At 37.9% G+C, this 13138-nt stretch overlaps 1 long non-coding RNA gene across 2 annotated transcripts; it reads left to right on the top strand.

Moving 5' to 3' along the window:
- Window positions 1-6286: 6286 nt before the first annotated feature.
- Window positions 6287-10240, top strand: LOC106952844 (uncharacterized). Of its 2 annotated transcripts, none has more exons than XR_001426061.1 (2): window positions 6287-6508; window positions 9890-10240. It is a non-coding gene; the product is annotated as an uncharacterized LOC106952844 (long non-coding RNA). The 2 variants fall into 2 exon arrangements; XR_001426060.1 differs by having other exon boundaries at window positions 6287-6562.
- Window positions 10241-13138: the final 2898 nt, after the last annotated feature.

Below are 13138 nucleotides of genomic sequence, written 5' to 3'. Positions count from 1 at the left end.
CTTTGCTGCATAATGTACATTGCATTTATTCTGGTGTTAGGTAAATGTATCTTGAAGGAGAATAGCACTTAAATAAAAGTCCAACAAGGATATTCATTTAGAATTAAAAATAACACACCCTGAATTACCATGATAGATATAATGTATGCCATTAATGAAGGGGAAAAAATTCAACCCAGACTTTAAGTTTAGGGTCTGGTTCGCAGAGTATGGAGCTAAATTTTTCCCCCAATTATTCAATGGGAAAAAATAAACTAACCTCAGTTAAGTAAAATAAAATTGTAAACTTTTGGAATTGTAATGATTTCTTTTTTAAAAATAAATTGTTTTGTTTAAAAAACTTTTTTTTAAATTAAATAACTAATTTTTGTCTTGTGAACTTAAAAAGTTATTTGCCAAACATAAACTTTTATTTGCACACATCAGAAATCTTTTGTTGCGATTTTGGGTCCTGCCCATGACGTCATGTGAGAATCACAAGCAAAACTTTGAGTCAAACAAAAACTTAGAATATCAAGAAAAGATTTCTGACATGCACAAATAAGTTTGTTTTGCACAGAAAAATTCACTTCATGACACAAATGTGTGATTTAAATGTTTAAAAAAAATTTAAGCAAAACTCAATAGGCTTTTCCCATAGTGACATGCATTAACAATTCAATTTTTGCTTTTGTGTTTTCTCTTTTTTCTGCAGTTCCACGTTAAAGTTTGATGCAGCTCTGCCTTCCTGAATGGACCATCTTCATCTCCACTGCAGCAAACAGGCAGCTCTGTTTTTTATAGATTACAGTCACTAAAAGGTTGCATTGGGCCTTGTTTATAGTTTTAATAGTGTAATTCTGTAAAAACAAAATATGTAAATCAGAGCTAAACCACCAGCTCTGATTTACATATCTTGGTAAATTCCGGGTTTGAATATTGCAATACTTTCCTATAACAAAATAGACCTGCAGAAAGAAATTACTAATAAAATATCTTGCATATGCATAGTTGTATGCTCTGTATAGAGATTTACCTTAGCTTTGATTGTATATTTCACAATTTTGTAATTTATCATTGTTTATTAAACTCTGAAAGCTGTGTGGCTTTGTTAATATTCTGTCCTAGAATGCAGTAAGATGTGCCCTTTTTTTTTTTTTTGGGGCACCTGCCCCTTTAGTGGTCTCTGCACAGCCCTGCCTGATAAGCATGTTTCATAAATGCTTACATTTCGAAGCCGACATTTTTGCAGTAGAAAAGTCATATTTGTTAATCTCAATATTATTATTCTCAAATGTTTCCATTTTTCTATTTCCTTTTTTAAAAAAATATCAAAAAACTTATTTTTTTTCTGCTTCACTTCGCAATTTAGGCTGAGAACAAATCCACTTTCAGATCTTTTTAAGAAAAGCAATAGATTTTTATTTACTCAAATATGAAATGTGACATATATGGCAAATGCAAACATAAAAAATAGTAAATATCAAGTGCTTCACAGAAAGACGAGTGAGAAGACAGAACTATTATTTATATATATATATATATATATATATATATATATATTTTTTTTTTTTTTTCTTTTGAGCCCAGATGAAGAATTAACCATTATTTATTTCCTGTTAATTATATTTTTGAGTGTGAAAATTTCAAAATAAAACCATTTATGAAGAAATGAAAGCTGTGATATTTAATCAAGGATGAAAACAAAATAAAATGTTATCTTTGCTGTTCAGCTTTGCTATTTTTTGTTTTGCTATTTTCTGTTAGTTGCATGCGTGTGCATGTGTATGTGTGCTCGGCAGAGGTTAAAGGGATCAGTCAGGGAGAGCTGGATGCCTACATCATCTCTTTTTCTGCAAAACATTTTCTCTTAAAAAACGAGTTAATCAACCTGAGCAAACGGATAAAATCATGAGGAGTGGATCTTACATGCAACAAAGAATATGTGTGCAGTCAAAGACCCTTAGAGTGATGTGGTGAGGAAGATACGGTAGTATAGCTTGTGTGTGTGAGCTACACCTGTGTGAGAGCTGTTGTGGCTTTGGGAGTGGGCACTCAAGGCCAGTGTTCCTCTCCTACGCCTCCTTATCCGTGTCTTTGAAGACGGGCGAGGATGGGAGAAAAGGCAGACAGAAGGTCAGAGAAGACGCAGCGATATGAGGAGTGAGGGGGAGACGAGGAAGAGAACAGAGGAGGCGTGAGGGCGGAGGAGGGCATGGTGACATTGCCTCCAAGGACCTCGGCAGCTTCTCGGTGTAGCTCGCTCTGAATCTCAGAAAAATAGTACAGACGGGATCGGCTGGAGGAAAGATTGACGGTTTCAAAGCAACAAAAAAAAGTATTTTCATCTCTTCTTCAGCACTTTCCATCCATGTCAGATATGCCACGCTGAAGTAAATGTATATGCTGCCATCTTTACCTATGTTTACAGATGATTTTCTTTATAGATATTCATGTATGTCAATAAGTTTGACATTCACAGCTGCTTGAGCGAGGTATAACTACTGAAGAAAATCTGATAAAGTGGGTGCGCGTGCATGTGTATGCATGTGCAGCTGAGGTCAAAGGTCAGCATCAGGGAGAGCTGGATGTATGAACGCTGATGGCTGTAAGGTTCACCTGCACCTCCACTGACCTCCATCCATCTGTTTATGTTCACTGATTCTGGCTTCTCAGAAAGGATCTATGCACACACACACACACATACGCACACATGGAGAGAACACCATAGATGTTTTACAAAAAAAACTGATGTAAAGTTTGACTGTGAAATTTAAAAAATGTGTTTGAAGCAGTGAGAGTTGGAGTGCTGTTGTTTTCCTATTATGGGAACAAAGTGATTCAGGTGAATAGCAATACATTTCTTTCTCAGTACCTCCTAGATGAATACTTTTTTCACATTCACTTTCCACATTCATTTTTGGTGTCATAAAAGACATTTCCTTATGTACAAATCATCAATTGTTGTTAATTAGATGAGTTTATAATAGGTTTCCCTGGCAGAGTGACATCATGACCACTGCGCTTCACCTTTAGCTGTTCTCTGTTTTACTAAAGCGCTTTATTCCTGAATTAGGCTGGTGTCAAACTAAATCTAAAAAGTAGAAATATGAAAAGGTTTTATGCATGAATACAAGGTTTGATAATGTAGCACATGTTCACATGTGCTATCTTATTTTACTAAAGCCATATTTGTTTAGTTCAATAATTGCAATTAATCGTGAACTGTATACTTTATCAGTTTTGCTGGCTGTATAAGCTCTGTAGCTCTCTGTGGTCCTGCTACCACCTGCAGAAACGCACCGTTCCTGGTCAGAAACAATCAATCAGAGTCGAGAGGAACGTCCCAGCTCTGTCAGTCATGCTTATATATATGTGCCGCTCACACCCTCCTTCACACAGAGTGTACAAGCTCAAGGTTGTTGGTTTGTTCCAGCTGTTCTAATGATAGAGAAGCAACCTAACATTTCAGAAAAAACTGCTCCCCTCAACCATCCCCTACATCTATTTGTTCTGTCTTGATAGAGCAGAAGCAGCTTTCTACTTCATTTATTGCATGTAAGAGAACCACGATGGTTCGATATTGGTGGATTCAAGGGTGTAAAAACAAAGGCTATAAAACAATAAAGAGAAGTTTTTAATTACATCCAATGAAGGAAAACAGGGAGTAGTGTCAGCAAAGACCCCAGTAGTAACTGTATAACAATAAATACATTTCTAAAATTAAAGTCAGAGTCAGAGAAAATGCTTCTCATCAATAAATACTTTTAAAAATAAAAGGTTATTATTTATATGACTATAATCCCATCTTAATTGTGAAGCCACAACTCCAGTATATGAGAACTAAACCCAGAGCTGTTTGAGCTGAATGGAGTGTGAGCACACACTCCCACACCACCTCTGTCACTGTCTTGTTATTTTTATAATTCAAGATCTGTGTGGAGAGTAGACGAGGTGACACGGGGAGCGTGGCACTGATAAGGTAGCTAATACCCAGCTTTTGATGAGGTCAAAGGTCAACTCCGCTTTACTGCTGGTATTTAGGGTGTCATGTGTTGTTATCTGGGGAGGGAGTGGAAGGATTTGGGGGTATCAATTTGTAGATGATTGGGGGAGGTGACTTGTGTGATTTTATACTTGCCATTATTTTTGTTTGAACCTGCATAAGATAAAGAAAAAAAGTTCTCATCACTGATGAGGAACAGAATCAGCATCCCACAGGAACAGGAAATCCAGAGGGATCAGTCTTCTGATCCGCCCCAGCACTCAGACAGTCCAGCACACATGTTAACACACACATTTGCTCCCGCTAAATCAGCCTGTTGATTGAGAGGGCTGCTAATTTTAGCAGCGGAGCGCCCTCCCGGCTGCAGACTGGCAGGCCCTTTTTTTTTTGCGTGTTCGGGTCCAGTTAGGAGCAGGCGGAAGAGAAAGCGATTAATAACTGTCATGTCTGTCACGACAGAGCAACACACAACAGAGGGGAGGGTCCGGGGCACTGACGCTACAGGGGAAATGGAGTTACACGCAAGATGCTAACAGCTCCTGTTGTTGTTGATGTTGTTGTTCAGGGGGTTATGCATGCTAATGCAACTGTTAGAAGAAATGAACTGTTGAACTGTCAAGGTCAAAAGTTTGTCTCAGGACACGATTACAAATTATCTACAGCTAGACACATGCATTATTTATAGTGTATGTGTGATTAAATAAGATATCTATATATTGCAGATTATTACAAACAACACCTTCATGTGTTTCAGTTGAAGACACTTTAGAGAACCATGTTGGTTCTCTAAAGGACCAGCATTTAGAGAATTAACAACCAATAACGTAAACCCCCCATAACATATTTAAAACCATCAATACAATAACTCTTATAACTAATATAAGAAAGTGTTAAGCCAGTAACATGACCACCTTCATTATATTTGTGCAACACAAGTTGGTCCCATGACTGTTGTTCTCTGTTTGAATACATCACCAAGTGATCCGATTACTAAAATAATTTTGCAGTAATTAATTAAATAATATTTTTTCCTACATTTAATTCTTCCCCACTTACGTTGATTAGAATGTTAAAATATGGGAAAGCATTATGTCATCATTGGCCATTATTTGATTATTGGTTTGCTTGCACAAACGTTTGTAATGCATGGCAGCCATATTGGATTTTAACGTTGGGGACGGAGAGAAATCTCCAAGTTTCTATCAGAGTTTCAAGTTCTTATTTTTTTCCAACTTCTAACTTGAAATTTTGCATTTTTGAGTTAAAATGAAACACACGACGCCATGCATGTTTTGTATTTGCTAGGTTTTTAGAGGAAACTTAAGTTCTGTTGTGCCACTGTTTTAAAATGCTTGTTATCAGACAATCAGACATTTTCTGGAAAGATATATTTTAAAAAAAAAAGGCTTAAGAAGTGGAGTTGTAGAAAACTGACAGAACTTTACGCTCTGTTGTGCATTCTGACCTTTCCTGCTGCGTTGTCTCCAGCAGGGAGCTGCATTGGAAGTCTCACCACTAGAGGGAGTCAGGTCAAAGTGTTTTCTTTCCTTATTTCTACAAAAAGCAACACACTACTTCCAAGAATGATTGGAAATATCAGTCATATCAATCGAAAATATATTATTGTAAAATTGTATTTGCTAACATTTGCATGATCCCTGATTTAAAACAACTCGCCTCAGAGTTATTAATCAAAATCTCTCTTTTAAGATAGTTAAAGAAGTAAATTTCTCAGATTAATCATCGTGTTGATCAAGTTTTAGCTGAGATAAATGCATGCTTTCTGGTATTTTGGGGATTTCTCCTTTTTTTAATTTTTCAGAATTTCTGAGGAATTGTTATGAGATGATGCAATCTTTTCCTCTTACTGGTTTTGTGTAAAACATGTTTATATCAGTTAGTAAATCTTTTTATTGTAAACATGCCCAGACACTTTACACCCATGTGTTTAATGCTTGTCAGTGCCGTGTAGAGCAGAGGGGCTCAATCTTATCTGGCAGCCAATTTTAGAGATATTTAGACATGTATGTCAGCACTAATTGCTTGGCTGCAGTTGACCTTGTTCTTTTTGATGATTACCTCATCAGCTTCTCTTCAGTCTGCAGCAGGTAAACTCTAAGATTGGAAAAGCTGTTGAGGTGTGCATGATAGAAGTATATAGATGTTTGTGTCTGTGACAGTGACCTCGGTTTGCCTACAGCACTGTGTGTTTTCAGGCTGCTCATCCCAGCCCAAGTGGGAGACTCCGGGTGTTTGATGTGGCTGACACTTGCCTCCTTTTCTCTGTCTAGCTACAGATCAGTGGCCAGGGCTTGGCTGGGACGGCCCGGTTGAGATGACCGTTGTAGACGACGATCAGCTGCCAAACCGCCAGCTCGGGTTCCCTTTGGTCACATGAGCTGGGTCACATGAGCCATTGGGGGCAGCCAGTGGTGCTGCTGGCCTTGCCTCTTCATGCGGTGGGAAAACATTCCAACAGCTGGCCTCGGACTGTTTCAGAAACATCTGCAATGTTCGTCACTGGTGAGAATCCCAAACTCCCGCTGCTCCAGAACATGACCTTATGATAATAAGTTGGTAGGTAAAAATCTGCAAGGCCCATAAGTCATTCTGAAAATTCATTTGATAGTGTGGAGATTTTAGAGTTGCATTGTTTTAGCAGGGTTAAAGGATCAGGGTTTCTCCCTGATCTGACATCTGTGCGTGTGTGTGTGTGTGTGTGTGTGTGTGTGTGTTTGTTTTTGTGCATCTGTTGGATCTTTTTCCAACATTGCCACATAACCTAGTCCTAATGCAGCGAACCACTGGAACAAAGTCATAAATTTGCATACACAAATTTGCTCTGCTTTTAAATAATCTGGAAAAGCCCAGATTATGACTTTAGGCTCATTCACAAACATTTAAACAATTAAGGTTAACATAAACTCGAGGTGGCAAAAACAGGAACTTTTGGGATGCCATCAAACTCCAACATTTGTTTATTTCTGAACATTCATGCAATAGTCGTCGGACACCACATCGGAAAAAAGTTTTGCTCTGAAGATGTGCTAAGACCAAGCTACAGAAATTTCCAAAGCAAGAACATGATAATGTCACATCATTCTTGCCAAATCTGGTCCTAGACATTTGGGCAAAATTATGTGTGCTCACAACTAAGTATATTAAAGAAACCTCATGACATAGCATTATTCTACAGCACAAATGTGGAAATACTGCTTCATGGTAGATTCAACAAAATACTAAACATGGATTAATTTAATAAACAAGCGGGACCATTCAGTATCAATCCAACTGCATTTTATTTCACACCTAGATACCAAACTTTGAAAATATTAAGACATTAACATAAAAAAAATTACTATAAAATATAGAATAATTAAAACACATGCAACATTTACACTAGAACCTGTTGTTATATTTGTGGAGTCTGAGGTTTTGAGGATGCAGGTCTTAGAAATTTAAGAAGCTCATCTGAGGAGAGATGAACAGATATAAATATTACTGATAATGAGCCACAGTATACTGATAATAAGCCACAGTAAGCTTACTCTGTTTCAGTTTAAACACAAACAGCAAAGAAAGACTGAGGTAAATTTTAACATCTGAAATAGCTTTTTAATTTTTAAATTTAAGTTGTCTATTAAAATTAGGACTCAGCAACATTATATTGATTTTATGATTTAAGACAAGATGTAGGTTTAGATGTTGATTATGATAATATTGCTATACAACACAGGCCTAAGTTTTATCTTTTCTTAGTTTTAAAGGCCATGTTAGATGACAGTGAAGTTGTCATTTTGTGAACTTGTCAAACTGTTCCAGCCGTTTCAATATTATGATTTACCTTATGATTCATCTCTTCACGTAGATATGTTGCAAATTCTCATGAACCTGTTAACTTCACCTTAGTTTCATTAATTTGTATTTTGATCAAGGTCGTATTTCAATAAAAATGGTTATGGCATAATGAGAACAGCCTCCTCCCCCCTCAGCCTCAAACGAGATCTGATTTTGGATCGTGTCATCCAGTTCTGCTTCTTGCAGAAAAACAAATTTCTCTGTTCTTACAGAGTATGGATTAGTCTTTAACAAAAGCCACATCTGTGGATGTATTTTGAGCCTATAACTGAAATTCACTGAGGAAGGAATCAAGGAAGCAAGGATTGAGATTTGTGGACCTTCATGAGGGGTCTGTGTGGTAAACAAGAATGTGTTTTGGTGCAAAATGTGTGTATTAATATCAGAACTAAAGGAAAAGACATTGTCAAGATGCTTGCTGAACTTGATATTAGTGTTTTTTATGCATGTTGACATAGGCTAAAAGGGCAGTCAGAGAGAAAGAAGCAATTACTCCAAAAGCGACATAAAAAGTCAAATTACTGTTTGAAAACGTCCCAAGGAACAATATTGCATTTGTTAGCCACAGTCTCTGGTTTCATGGAAGTAAAACTGAAGGATCTTGCAAAAACTGACCGCCGGTACATTTGAAAGAAAAAGCCTGGGAACACCATTCCAGCTGTTAAACAAAGAAGTGAAAGCATCGTGTGGATTGTTGCATGAGAATCCACTTCACAAAGTAGATGACATCCATAAGAAGGACACAAATGATTCTTCTAAATTGACAATTACTCCTAGGATGAAGTTTATATTAGCTATAATTTGTCTTAAGAACAATTAGGCCAACATTTTGGAACAGCCATAACAAAACTCTGATTTCAGTCTCGCGTAAAACATTTTAACCAGAGTTGAGAAGGCGTGTGTGAGAGCAAAGTGGCCTAAAATCTGACTCAGTTAGAGGGAATGGACCAAAGTTCCATGAAACAGAAGCGCTTGAAAAATATTCTCTCTCAATGTTCTGACCGTTAGTGAATAAAGATCACTTAATCCTGCCTTTCCTAAAAACGACAGACGTATTTTTTTTGTGTGATGTCAGACAGGTTGTATCTCTATTCACACTGGGACTGTTGATAAGTACTGATAGTCAAAGCTTAGTGTTGGATACAAATGGAGAAACTAAAATGCTTGGCAGTTAAAGATATCATCCTAATAGGGATAGAAATCCAGACTGTGTATCCATCTGTGGGTGTGTGTGTGTGTGTGTGTGTGCGTGTTTGCGTGTGCACATGCACCCATAGCCTTTGACATATTGTTAATTTGAAGAATGTTTGAAGTATGATGCAACATCAGCTGCTCTCACTTAACTTTAAGCCTGTTCCTCTGAAAAGGACCTCCTTCTCGAATTACCAGGGAGAAAACCCGAGTACCACGCTGTGTGTCAATTATGGAAGGGGAGGTGGTGGGGGCGAAAAAACGCTTTAAATGTTTTGTTAATGCAATTTAACTTTGAAGCATTTGACAGTTTTCAAAGCAGTCATTAAACCGGCAATGATAACAATTTTGGGCCATTCCTAATGTGGAATAGATAATATCCATATCTGTTTTGGAAATTTGTACGTGGTCAGTGAGGCAGTGTCTCCAGTCGGGGACTGTTTTAAATAATGTGGAGCTTTGTGCACGGTGTCTTTGTTGTGATCTGGATGTTAGCGTATAAGTGGATGGAATGGAACTGTGTTTTCAAAGTATTCCGAAACCTTTTGCTGGAAATTTGAGGTGGAAATCATCTCGTTTCCTTCAAATTTCATTTGGTTTTATTTTTCTATGACCTGAAAGAGAGGATAAACGTTTTCATCTTCTTGTCATGATGCAATTTAAAGTTTGTTTTTCCTATAACACCCCATCTACCCCATTGTTAGGGGAACGCTATGACAAGCTTAAATCCAGCATTTGGGAGTAAAAGAGAGGTGTGAGTGCATACTCCAGCCCTGACTCACTGAAGATTTTGCTTCACTCACTCTCTCTTCTTTTATTTGTTACGTGACCTGAAGTTGCTCATTTACCTTTCAGGGTTGGTCTCTGCCCATGCTCATCGTCCCACCAGTTCCTGTTGGTACTCTGCCAGTATCTCAGGCTTTAACACTTGACTTTCCGTTGGAGTTCTACATGAGCTACTGGATTTCCACTGATGCAACTGATAAACAAGAGAGGACAGGATTCATGGCGCCTAACGTGGCTGGTGCTGCACAAAGGCACAGGCAGGTAGAACAGCTCCAAACAGTTGAGCTGCACGCTACGCTGGTGTAATCATGGCAGAACAGGAACACTGCATGTTAAATCAACTATTTTTTTATGTTATGTTGGTTGCTGCACAATAGCATTACTACATTCAATAAAGTAGCAGTTTGGATTTTATGGACATTTGGTAATATAGGTACTAAATAAAAACCTGCAGAGGCTTTTATAAGGAGGACAACGAAGGTTCAACTTGAAGATTTCTTTTAAAACGGGGATTAGAGGAGAAGCTATGAGTATTCAGTAGGCAGGCTTCAGTCTCCAGAAACAGCAACTTATTCTCAGTTAGTCTAGCCAGCAATTAATCACAATCACTAGGTTGAAAGAGTTCTTGGTTGTGGACAAAAACCTTTTCACAACCCTCTTTATGTCTGTTAGTTTTACTTCAGATAGCTATTTAACACCGAAGATAGTAACAGTTCATGGTCTCTTATCAATATATTTGCTGGTGGCATACATGCTGCAATGTTTCAGCGATATGTGATAACTGAAAGAGTAATGATAAGGTCTAAGTCCCATAATGTTATTGTAGTTATACCTACAGCATTGCTTTTTAAATACAGTACTCCCTTTCTTTTCCTTTTGCAAGTTAGTCCAATTAGGCTTAACACAATTCGAGGAATGTTACTGAGAATGTAGTGTGGGCCAAGAAAAAGAAAAAAAAAAAATTATTTAGTCAAAATGAAGACATTGGGTAAGGTAAGTGTCCAACCAAAAGGCTGTGAGGCAATTTCTAAGGAACAAAAAGAAAACAATTCTCTTATATTTACTTTTTTTAGTAAAAAAATGAAACAAAGTTGATAAGTATAATAACACTGGAAAAAGATATTGTTTCAAGAGAACAGGAATAAAAAGTATTGCGGTACCAAGAAACCATGAAAAGACCTTAACTGACAAACATAATTTTTGTCAATTGTTTATTTTATTTTTTATATTTTACCAATCTTGTTATTATTTCAACATTTATGTTTGTTTTGTTTTTTTCTCATTTTTAACACCTTTTAAAATGATTGGTGGTGTAAGACGATCAAATTGATCAAATCCCAACTGATTTTGTTTGGTCACCAGATTTTAGGTTGTGATCTCCAGTAACTTTGTCAGACCTGATCACATTTTTTATGAACCTGATCTCAGGTGGAATCCAGCAATACCTCCAGGCATTTCTGCATGACACCCCAAGTGTGTTTTAAAGAAGGTGACAGATGCACAACTATCAAAGTGATGCACTGAAGACAGCCTTAGCTATAACTCTGCGTCCTTTAAAGATGAAAAGTTTCCTAAATAGTAGTATTAAAATCTTTTAAAATATTTTGAGGAGCTATCTAGTGAAATCAAATTAAATTGAAATTCTTCCTGTGGATTTTCTGCCTGGGGCAAGCAGAACATTTGTAGGTTCTCATCAGTAATCTGGGCTCCGTCCCATATTCCAAAGACTCTGTCTGGTTTAATTAGACTTACTAAAGCCATGAGTGTGTGTGTGTGTGTGTGTGTGCATGGTTGTTGGTCCCCAGGGTCTCTGTGATGGACAGGCGGCCTGTCCAGGGTGTATCCCACCTCTTCATCCTGACTGAACCAGTCCTTCACAACTCTAAAATTATTAAATGAAATTGATAGATAATATTAATAGTAGAGAAATAAATGTCTAGCATCCACATTGCCATTTGTACTGTACATATTGCTAATTGCTGACCAGTTTCTCAGCATTATTCTCTCTGCAGTATTATTTAATTTAATGTTTTTATTTTTGACTTCTCACCTAATTTAAGTAACCTAGGCTTCCAGCTTTTTTCTTGAACTCTGAGCATAGGCCTTTAGCCTTTGGATAAGCTTTGTGATATAGGAAAAGGAAACGGCACATGTTTAGTTTGTTTTACATGCAGCTTAATGGATTCCCGCCTATACATGCATGTGTGAACGTCTGCTTCCCTTAGCCGCCGAATCGGCAGCTCTGACACGCGTGACCACGCACAGGCACCCTGCCTGGGGACAGGATGGGCACCTACACAGATGTCCCCAGTGTTGAGGCCGAGGCGGTCCAAAGTGTGGGATGATGTGGGCACTCCGGGCACAATGGAAGGATGTGGTGTATTGTTCAAGTTCATGGGGAAACTGAAAAAAGGCTGCTTGGGTGTGAAAGTCAGGATTTGACGCATGTGACATGTCTGTTGATGGACAGTAGTAAAACCAGAGAACATGGAACCTAAACTGTGAAAGCATAGTGTATATAGCAGCATTTTAGTATAACATAAAATATGGACATTTTAAAAAAGGTTTTTGTGGATATTTGTAAGAAGAAAACATCAGCTTCTGTGCTAAAATCATTGGATTCTTTGAGAACCCGTACTTGCGACCGGTTGAGCATATTTGAACTTTTTTTTTTTTTTTTTTTTTTTTTTTTTTAGCAACCATGCATAATTGGCCAGGGGAATAGCAATAAGAATGTAAGCTGGAATGGATCACAATGCAGAATATGTCACAGCCAATCAGGCGCCTCAGTCTCAGGAAGACAGCCAATCAGGTCATGGCACTTCAGGTTCCCAAGAGACCAGTGAACTCTTTCCAAAGGACGTTTCTGAGGAGATCATGAACTTTTCCCTCCAGCAGTTGTCTTTGCATATAGAGTATTTTCTCTCGTAGGCGAGTATGTCTCTCTGCCAATTTTATTTTGCATCATGTCAAAGAAATGTTTCCTCTGATACAGACTCTCATTTTTTTCCTTGTCTCTCTGTCTCTCACTCATTATGTTTCTATCAGTCTTCACTCATCCCCCGCCAACCTCCCCCGCCCACTGCAGTGATGGGAAAAGAGCAGGAGCAGGAATTTCTGTCTATGAGTTCTGTTTAGTTAGACAGGTCATATAACACGACAACGGAGCATTCACATGTGTCTAAGAGCTGAGCCAGTTACAGCTATTTATATTAAAGACCCCAAAATGAGCAGCGCTGGGGCTTTGAGCCTCCAAGGTTGCATTAAGTGAAATAGAATCACCCTTTTCCTTGCCACTCAGCACACTTTGTTTCTGCC

This window comes from Poecilia latipinna, unplaced genomic scaffold, assembly GCF_001443285.1.
Source record: "Poecilia latipinna isolate Pla-1442-1.1 unplaced genomic scaffold, P_latipinna-1.0 Scaffold542, whole genome shotgun sequence".
NCBI lineage: Eukaryota > Metazoa > Chordata > Actinopteri > Cyprinodontiformes > Poeciliidae > Poecilia > Poecilia latipinna.
The sequence above is the reverse complement of the archived record's forward strand: the minus strand, read 5'-3'. Positions and strand labels throughout refer to the sequence as shown.